Source organism: Pagrus pagrus (assembly GCF_965226575.1).
Source record: "Pagrus pagrus genome assembly, chromosome: 14".
Classification (NCBI taxonomy): domain Eukaryota; kingdom Metazoa; phylum Chordata; class Actinopteri; order Spariformes; family Sparidae; genus Pagrus; species Pagrus pagrus.
In genome coordinates, this window is record NC_140198.1 from 30573439 (window position 1) to 30583538 (window position 10100).

Sequence of the window (10100 nt, forward strand, 5' to 3'; positions counted from 1 at the left end):
CTCGCAAAATGTCGCAAACCTACTTTTTCGAACTCCTCCCAGGTCATTTCACCGATTTGCACCAAACTTTGCACACAGCATCTGTGGACCCTCCTGACAAAAAGTTATTAAAAGAATTTGGATATACCAAAAAATACTCAAGTTATTAAATTACAAATTCCTGCAGATTTCGCTCAAAACAGGAAGTTTTGCATATCTCCACATTGGTGTGTCCGAATGACTTCAAACTCAGGATCCTACTTCCCTGAGAGGCCCTAAGGCTCTGTTCAAAATTTTGGCCGATGACCACTAGGTGGCGCTCTTTAAATTGGAGTAATTTATATCTCCACATTGGTTTGTCGGATTAACATGAAACTTGGTACACTCATTGCCAATGCCCTCCTGAGGACAGCTCATGAAGGACTTACCGATCCGACACTAGGTGGCGCTCTGGTGGCAGTTTCATTTTAGATTTGGCACTGTGCCCACACCATAACACTTATGGATATGAAACTCATTGGGGTGGTATAGACTGGCACCTGTAACTCACACACAAAAAATGACCAGCAGGTGGCGCTGTTATCAAGGGAAAAGCGTTTTCGGTGAATAACTCCCACATAATATGTCGCACAGTTTAAAGCCTTATATCTTCGTGTTCCCTGAATCCAGATGAATTGATTGATGTAGGCCACGCCCACTTTCGAGGTACATTTCCATTTGCACATTCCCGAATGTCTCAAACCTACTTTTTCGAACTCCTCCCAGACAATTTCACCGATGTGCACCAAATTTTGCACACACCATCTGTGGATGCTGACCACAAAAAGTTATTAAAAGAATTTTGATAGTCCAATAAACACCCAAAATATAGAATTACAATTTCCTGCACATTGTGGTCAAACAGTCAATCTTGCGTATGTTGACGAAATACAGTCCGTTAACACAAGACTTTAACTTATTGTGTTCCATGGCCAACTGACGGTTTGTGCTAAATTTGGTGCAAATCGGCCAATAGATGGCGCTTTTATTGCTAAATGATGAAAGAACAGCTTGACTGCCTTCACTTTTCATTACTCAATGGAAGTTGTTGCATGAACAAGCCTGAACAGCAGCATGCACCGACAGCAACATGCCCCAACAGCAGCATGCCTCGACAGCAGCATGCCCCGACGGTAGCATACCCTGCGAGGGCCCGATCATCACTGCTTGCAGTTTTAATTAGGGCCCGAGCAGGAAACCTGCGAGGTCCCTATTGTTTTTGTAATGATTATTATTATTTTTCTTTTTCCCAAATGATCGCATTTTTCACTGCCTGAACATGGATGAAAACGCGATTTTATTTGGTAAATACATTAGGCCTGGCGAAAAATTTTATAATCTGTTGTCATTGTCAATTTTCAACACTAGGTGGCGCTATAGTCAAGGAAAGTGCGTTTTGCCTAATAACTCCCACATACTTTGTCGCACATTCAAATACCTCACATCCACGCGTTCAGTGAATTCTGCTGAATCTCCTGATATAGGCCACGCCCACATCCGCCTACCGTTTTTTTTCGCTAGCTCGCCAAACGTTGAAAACCTACTTTTTCGAACTCCTCCCAGGCAGTTTGACCGATTTGCACGAAACTTTGCACACACCATCTGTGGACCCTCCTGACAAAAACTTATTAAAAGAATTTTGATACTCCAAACAATAACCAAGTTATTAAATGACAACTTCCTGCAGATTTACCTCAAAACAGGAAGTGTTGCATATCTCCACATTAGTGTGTCCGAATGACATGAAACTCAGGATACTACTTCGACATGAGCCCCTAAGGCTCTGTGCAAAGTTTTGGCCAATGACCACTAGGTGGCGCTCTTTAAATTGGAGTAATTTATACCTCCACATCGGTTGGTCCGATTAAAGCCAAACTTGGTACACTCATTGCCACTGCCCTCCTGAGGATAGCTGAAAAAGGGGTTACCGATCCGACACTAGGTGGCGCTCTGGTGGCAGTTTCATTTTTCATTTGCCACTGTGCCCACACCATAACACTTATGGATATGAAATTCATTGGGGTGTTAGAGACTGGCCCCTGTAACTCACACACCAAAAATGACGAGCAGGTGGCGCTAAATGGCTCCATAGCGCCCCCTGGAATATTTCAAAATTGAAGCCCTGCCTCCTACATGCACGTACATGAACAAAATTCGGTAGGCTTATGTATCATCACCAGACGCACAAAAAACCCTCTTGGACACATACCCTCAGTCCAACAGGAAGTCTGCCATTTTCCTTCAAATTCAATCCTTCGACATCAAGCAGGAAGTCCCGATAACTTCAACACACAATTTCCCATTGGCATCAAATTGCTCACACATGTAGAGGAGCTCGCCCTGAACACGTCTCTGCATCAATACTGTCTCATATCTATAGCGCCACCCTCTGGACACAGGAAGTCACTGAAGATGTCACTGTTGTGTTTTGTGTGACACGGATCCCATTTACATTAGGTAGGACATTTCCACAGGCAATAGGCAAGCACACAACTGGGCGCACAGGCCTCCGACGGCGCCACAGCCCAACGTACGTGGACTGCGAGGGCCCGTTCATCGCTGCTTGCAGCTTTAATTATTATTATTATTGTTCCATCCCCAAAATCGCATTTTTCACTGCCTGAACATACCCCAAAACTCGCCAAACTTGGAATATAGATCACACCTGGTGAAAAATTTTATAATCTGTTGTCATTGTCAAATTTCACCACTAGGTGGCGCTATTATGAAGGAAAGTGCGTTTTGGCTAATAACTCACATATACTTTGTCGCACATTCTAAATCCTTATATCCACGCGTTCAGTGAATCCTCCTGAATCTCTGGGTATAGGCCACGCCCATATCCGCCTACCGTTTTTTTTTGCTAGCTCGCAAAATGTCGCAAACCTACTTTTTCGAACTCCTCCCAGGCAATTTCACCAATTTGCACCAAACTTTGCACACAGCATCTGTGGACCCTCCTGACAAAAAGTTATTAAAAGAATTTTAATATTCCAAAGAATACTCAAGTTATTAAATTACAACTTCCTGCAGATTTCGTTCCAAACAGGAAGTGTTGCATATCTCCACATTGGTGTGTCCGAATGACATCAAACTCAGGATATTACTTCCCCATGAGCCCCTAAGGCTCTGTGCAAAATTTCGGGACATCACCACTAGGTGGCGCTCTTTAAATTTAAGTAATTTATATCTCCACATCCGTTTGTTGGATTAACATGAAACTTGGTACACTCATTGCCAGTGCCCTCCAGAGGATACCTGACGAATGTGTTACCGATCCGACACTAGGTGGCGCTCTGGTGGCAGTTTCATCTTAGATTTGGCACTGTGCCAACACCATAACACTTATGGATATGAAACTCATTGGGGTGGTATAGACTGGCCCCTGTAACTCACACACCAAAAATGACCAGCAGGTGGCGCTGTTATCAAGACAAAAGCGTTTTCCGTGAATAACTCCCACATAATATGTTGCACAGTTCAAAGCCTTATATCTACGTGTTCCCTGAATCCAGATGAAGTGATTGATGTAGGCCACGCCCACGTTCACCCCAAATTTCCATTCGCAAAATCGCGCGAACTGAAAAACCTACTTTTTCGAACTCCTCCCAGGCAATTTCACCGATTTGCACCAAACTTTGCACACAGCATCTGTACATGCTCACGACAAAAACTTATTAAAACAATTTTGATACTCCAATAAACACCCAAAATATAGAATTACAATTTCCTGCAAATTCTGTTCAAACAGACAGTCTTCCATATCTTGACCAAATGCAGTCCCATTAACACACGGACAGTTAAGACATACATACACAATAATCGGGCAATGCGGCCGGGTAACTGGCAGGCCCCGACCGCAGCACACCCCGACACGCGTGGACTGCGAGGGCCCGTTCATCACTGCTTGCAGTTTTAATTATTAGGGCCCGAGCAGGGAACCTGCAAGGACCCTATTGTAATTGTAATGATTATTATTATTTTTATTTTTATTTTTCCCAAATGATCGCATTTTTCACTGCCTGAACATACCCCAAAACTCACCAAACTTGGAATATACGTCACACCTGGCGAAAAATTTTATAATCTGTTGTCATTGTGAATTTTCGCCACTAGGTGGCGCTATTATCAAGGAAAGTGCGTTTTGCCTAATAACTCCCACATACTTTGTCGCACATTCAAAAACCTTACATCCACACGTTCAGTGAATCCTCCTGAATCTCTGGGTATAGGCCACGCCCATATCCGCCTACCGTTTTTTTTCGCTAGCTCACAAAATGTCGCAAACCTACTTTTTCGAACTCCTCCCAGGGAATTTCACCAATTTGCACAAAACTTTGCACACAGCATCTGTGGACCCTCCTGACAAAAAGTTATTAAAAGAATTTTGATATACCAAAAAATACTCAAGTTATTAAATTACAAATTCCTGCAGATTTCGTTCAAAACAGGAAGTTTTGCATATCTCCACATTGGTGTGTCCGAATGACTTCAAACTCAGGATCCTACTTCCCTATGAGGCCCTAAGGCTCTGTTCAAAATTTGGCCCGATGACCACTAGGTGGCGCTCTTTAAATTGAAGTAATTTATATCTCCACATCCGTTTGTCTGATTGACATGAAACTTGGTACACTTATTGCTAATGCCCTCCTGAGGATGGCTGACGAAGGTCTTACCGATCCGACACTAGGTAGCGCTCTGGCGGCAGTTTCATTTTGTTTTTGGCACTGTGCCCACACCATAATACTTATGGATATGAAATTCATAGGGGTGGTATAGACTGGTGCCTGTAACTCACACACCAAAAATGACCAGCAGGTGGTGCTATCTAAATGACAAAATAACAGCTTTACTGTCACTTCTCTTTCCTCAACGGAACTTATTACATGAGCACGCCGCAACAGCAGCATGCCCCGACACGCGTGGACTGCGAGGGCCCGTTCATCGCTGCTTGCAGCTTTAATTATTATTTTTATTTATCCCAAATGATCGCATTTTTCACTGCCTTAACATACCCCAAAACTCGCCAAACTTGGAATATACGTCACACCTGGCGAAAAATTTTATAATCTGTCGTCGTTGTGAATTTTCACCACTAGGTGGCGCTGTTATCAAGGAAAGTGCGTTTTGCCTAATAACTCCCACATACTTTGTCGCACATTCTAAATCCTTATATCCACGCGTTCAGTGAATCCTCCTGAATCTCTGGGTATAGGCCACGCCCATATCCGCCTACCGTTTTTTTTCGCTAGCTCGCAAAATGTCGCAAACCTACTTTTTCGAACTCCTCCCAGGCAATTTCACCGATTTGCACGAAACTTTGCACACAGCATCTGTGGACCCTCCTGACAAAAAGTTATTAAAAGAATTTTGATATACCAAAAAATACTCAACTTATTAAATTACAAATTCCTGCAGATTTCGCTCATAACAGGAAGTTTTGCATATCTCCACATTGGTGTGTCCGAATGACTTCAAACTCAGGATCCTACTTCCCTATGAGGCCCTAAGGCTCTGTTCAAAATTTTGCCCGATGACCACTAGGTGGCGCTCTTTAAATTGGAGTAATTTATATCTCCACATTGGTTTGTCGGATTAACGTGAAACTTGGTACACTCATTGCCAATGCCCTCCTGAGGATAGCTGACGAAGGTCTTACCGATCCAACACTAGGTGGCGCTCTGGTGGCAGTTTCATTTTTTATTTGCCACTGTGCCCACACCATAACACTTATGGATATGAAACTCATAGGGGTGCTATAAACTGGCCCCTGTAACTCACACACCAAAAATGACCAGCAGGTGGCGCTATTATCAACACAAAACCGTTTTTGCCTAATAACTCCCACATAACATGGTGTGAATTCTTAAACCTTATATCTATGTGTTCCCTGCATTCAGCTGAATTGTGTGATGTAGGCCACGCCCACTTTCGCGTCACACTTCCATTTGAAAATTCCGGAATGTCACAAACCTTCTTCTCCGAACTCCACCTATGCAATTAATCCCATTTCCACCAAACTTTGCACACATCATCTGCGGACCCTCCTGACAAAAAGTTATTAAAAGAATTGTGATAGTCCAAACAACGGCCATAATATGAAACAACAATTTCCTGCAAATTCTGTTCAAACAGACAGTCTTCCATATCTTCACCAAATGCAGTCCCATTAACACACGGACAGTTAAGACATACATACACAATAATCGGGCAATGCGGCCGGGTAACTGGCAGGCCCCGACCGCAGCACACCCCGACACGCGTGGACTGCGAGGGCCCGTTCATCACTGCTTGCAGTTTTAATTAGGGCCCGAGCAGGAAACCTGCGAGGTCCCTATTGTAATTGTAATGTTTATTATTATTTTTATTTATCCCAAATGATCGCATTTTTCACTGCCTTAACATACCCCAAAACTCGCCAAACTTGGAATATACGTCACACCTGGCGAAAAATTTTATAATCTGTCGTCGTTGTGAATTTGCACCACTAGGTGGCGCTGTTATCAAGGAAAGTGCGTTTTGCCTAATAACTCCCACATACTTTGTCGCACATTCAAAAACCTTATATCCACGCGTTCAGTGAATCCTCCTGAATCTCTGAGTATAGGCCACGCCCATATCCGCCTACCGTTTTTTTTCGCTAGCTCGCAAAATGTCGCAAACCTACTTTTTCGAACTCCTCCCAGGCAATTTCACCGATTCGCACGAAACTTTGCACACAGCATCTGTGGACCCTCCTGACAAAAAGTTATTAAAAGAATTTTAATATTCCAAAGAATGCTCAAGTTATTAAAAAACAACTTCCTGCAGTATTCGCTCCAAACAGGAAGTGTTGCATTTCTCCACAGTGGTGTGTCCGAATGACTTCAAACTCAGGATAGTACTTCCCCATGAGCCCCTAAGGGTCTGTGCAAAGTTTTGGCCAATGACCACTAGGTGGCGCTCTTTAAATTTAAGTAATTTAGATCTCCACATCCGTTTGTCGGATTAACATGAAACTTGCTACACTCATTGCCAATGCCCTCCTGAGGATAGCTGACGAAAGTCATACTGATCCGACACTAGGTGGCGCCCTGGTGGCAGTTTCATTTTTTATTTGCCACTGTGCCCACACCATAACACTTATGGATATGAAACTCATAGGGGTGTTAGAGACTGGCCCCTGTAACTCTCACACCAAAAATGATGAGCAGGTGGCGCTAAATGGCTCCATAGCGCCCCCTGGAATATTTCAAAATTGAAGCCCTGCCTCCTACATGCACGTACATGAACCAAATTCGGTAGGCTTATGTATCATCACCAGACGCACAAAAAACCCTCTTGGACACATACCCTCAGTCCAACAGGAAGTCCGCCATTTTCCTTCAAATTCAATCTTTTGCCATCAAGCAGGAAGTCCTGATAACTTCAACATACAATTTCCCATCGGCATCAAATTGCTCACACATGTAGAGGGGCTCGCCCTGAACACGTCTCTACATCAATACTGTGTCATATCTATAGCGCCACCCTCTGGACACAGCAAGTCACTGAAGATGTCACTGTTGTGTTTTGTGTGACACGAATCCCATTTAGGTAGGACATTTCCACAGGCAACGGGCAAGCACACAACTGGGCGCACAGGCCTCCGACGGCGCCACAGCCCAACGTACGTGGACTGCGAGGGCCCGTACATCACTGCTCGCAGTTTTAATTAGGGCCCGAGCAGGAAACCTGCGAGGTCCCTATTGTTTTTGTAATGATTATTATTTGTTATTTTTCTTCTGACAAAATGATCGCATTTTTCACTGCCTGAACATACCCCAAAACTCGCCAAACTTGGAATATATGTCACACCTGGCGAAAAATTTTATAATCTGTTGTCATTGTGAATTTTCGCCACTAGGTGGCGCTATTATCAAGGAAAGTGCGTTTTGCCTAATAACTCCCACATACTTTGTCGCACATTCAAAAACCTTATATCCACGCGTTCAGTGAATCCTCCTGAATCTCTGGGTATAGGCCACGCCCATATCCGCCTACCGTTTTTTTTCGCTAGCTCGCGAAACGTCGCAAACCTACTTTTTCGAACTCCTCCCAGGCAGTTCGACCGATTTGCACGAAACTTTGCACACAGCATCTGTGGACCCTCCTGACAAAAAGTTATTAAAAGAATTTTGATATTCCAAAGAATACTCAAGTTATTAAATAACAATTTCCTGCAGATTTCGGTCAAAACAGGAAGTGTTGCATATCTCCACATTGGTGTGTCCGAATGACATGAAACTCAGGATCCTACTTCCCCATGAGCCCCTAAGGCTCTGTGCCAAATTTTGGCCGACCACCACTAGGTGGCGCTCTTTAAATTAAACTATTTTATATCTCCACATCGGTTGGTCCGATTAATGCCAAACTTGGTACACTCATTGCCAGTGCCCTCCTGAGGATAGCTGATGAAGGTCTTACCGATCCGACACTAGGTGGCGCTCTGGTGGCAGTTTCATTTTACATTTGGCACTGTGCCCACACCATAACACTTATGGATATGAAACTCATTGGGGTGGTACACACTGGCCCCTGTAACTCACACACCAAAAATTGCCACTAGGTGGCGCTGTTATCAAGACAAAACCGTTTTTCCCTTGACTGCCTTCACTTTTCATTACTCAACGGAAGTTGTTGCATGAACAAGCCCCGACGGCAGCATGACCCGACACGCGTGGACTGCGAGGGCCCGTACATCACTGCTCGCAGTTTTAATTATTATTATTATTTTATTCCTTCTTCCAAAATGATCGCATTTTTCACTGCCTGAACATACCCCAAAACTCGCCAAACTTGGAATATACGTCACACCTGGCGAAAAATTTTATAATCTGTTGTCATTGTGAATTTTCGCCACTAGGTGGCGCTATTATCAAGGAAAGTGCGTTTTGCCTAATAACTCCCACATACTTTGTCGCACAATCAAAAACCTTATATCCACGCGTTCAGTGAATCCTCCTGAATCTCTGGGTATAGGCCACGCCCATATCCGCCTACCGTTTTTTTTCGCTAACTCGCAAAATGTCGCAAACCTACTTTTTCGAACTCCTCCCAGGGAATTTCACCAATTTGCACAAAACTTTGCACACAGCATCTGTGGACCCTCCTGACAAAAATTTATTAAAAGAATTTTGATATTCCAAAGAATACTCGAGTTATTAAATTAGAACTTCCTGCAGATTTCGTTCCAAACAGGAAGTGTTGCATATCTCCACATTGGCGTGTCCGAATGACATCAAACTCAGGATATTACTTCCCCATGAGCCCCTAAGGCTCTGTGCAAAATTTCGGGACATCACCACTAGGTGGCGCTCTTTAAATTGAAGTAATTTATATCTCCACATCCGTTTGTCAGATTGACATGAAACTTGGTACACTTATTGCAAATGCCCTCCTGAGGATGGCTGACGAAGGTCTTACCGCTCCGACACTAGGTGGCGCTCTGGCGGCAGTTTCATTTTCTTTTTGGCACAGTGCCCACACCATGATACTTATCGATATGAAATTCATTGGGGTGGTACACACTGGCCCCTGTAACTCACACACCAAAAATTACCACTAGGTGGCGCTGTTATCAAGACAAAACCGTTTTTCCCTTGACTGCCTTCACTTTTCATTACTCAACGGAAGTTGTTGCATGAACAAGCCCCGACGGCAGCATGCCCCGACACGCGTGGACTGCGAGGGCCCGTACATCACTGCTCGCAGTTTTAATTATTATTTTTATTTATCCCAAATGATCGCATTTTTCACTGCCTGAACATACCCCAAAACTCACCAAACTTGGAATATATGTCACACCTGGCGAAAAATTTTATAATCTGTTGTCATTGTCAATTTTCACCACTAGGTGGCGCTATTATAAGAAAATTACGTTTTGCCTAATAACTGCCACATACTTTGTCGCACATTCAAAAACCTTATATCCACGCGTTCAGTGAATCCTCCTGAATCTCTGGGTATAGGCCACGCCCATATCCGCCTACCGTTTTTTTTCGCTAGCTCGCGAAATGTCGCAAACCTACTTTTTCGAACTCCTCCCAGGCAATTTCACCGAT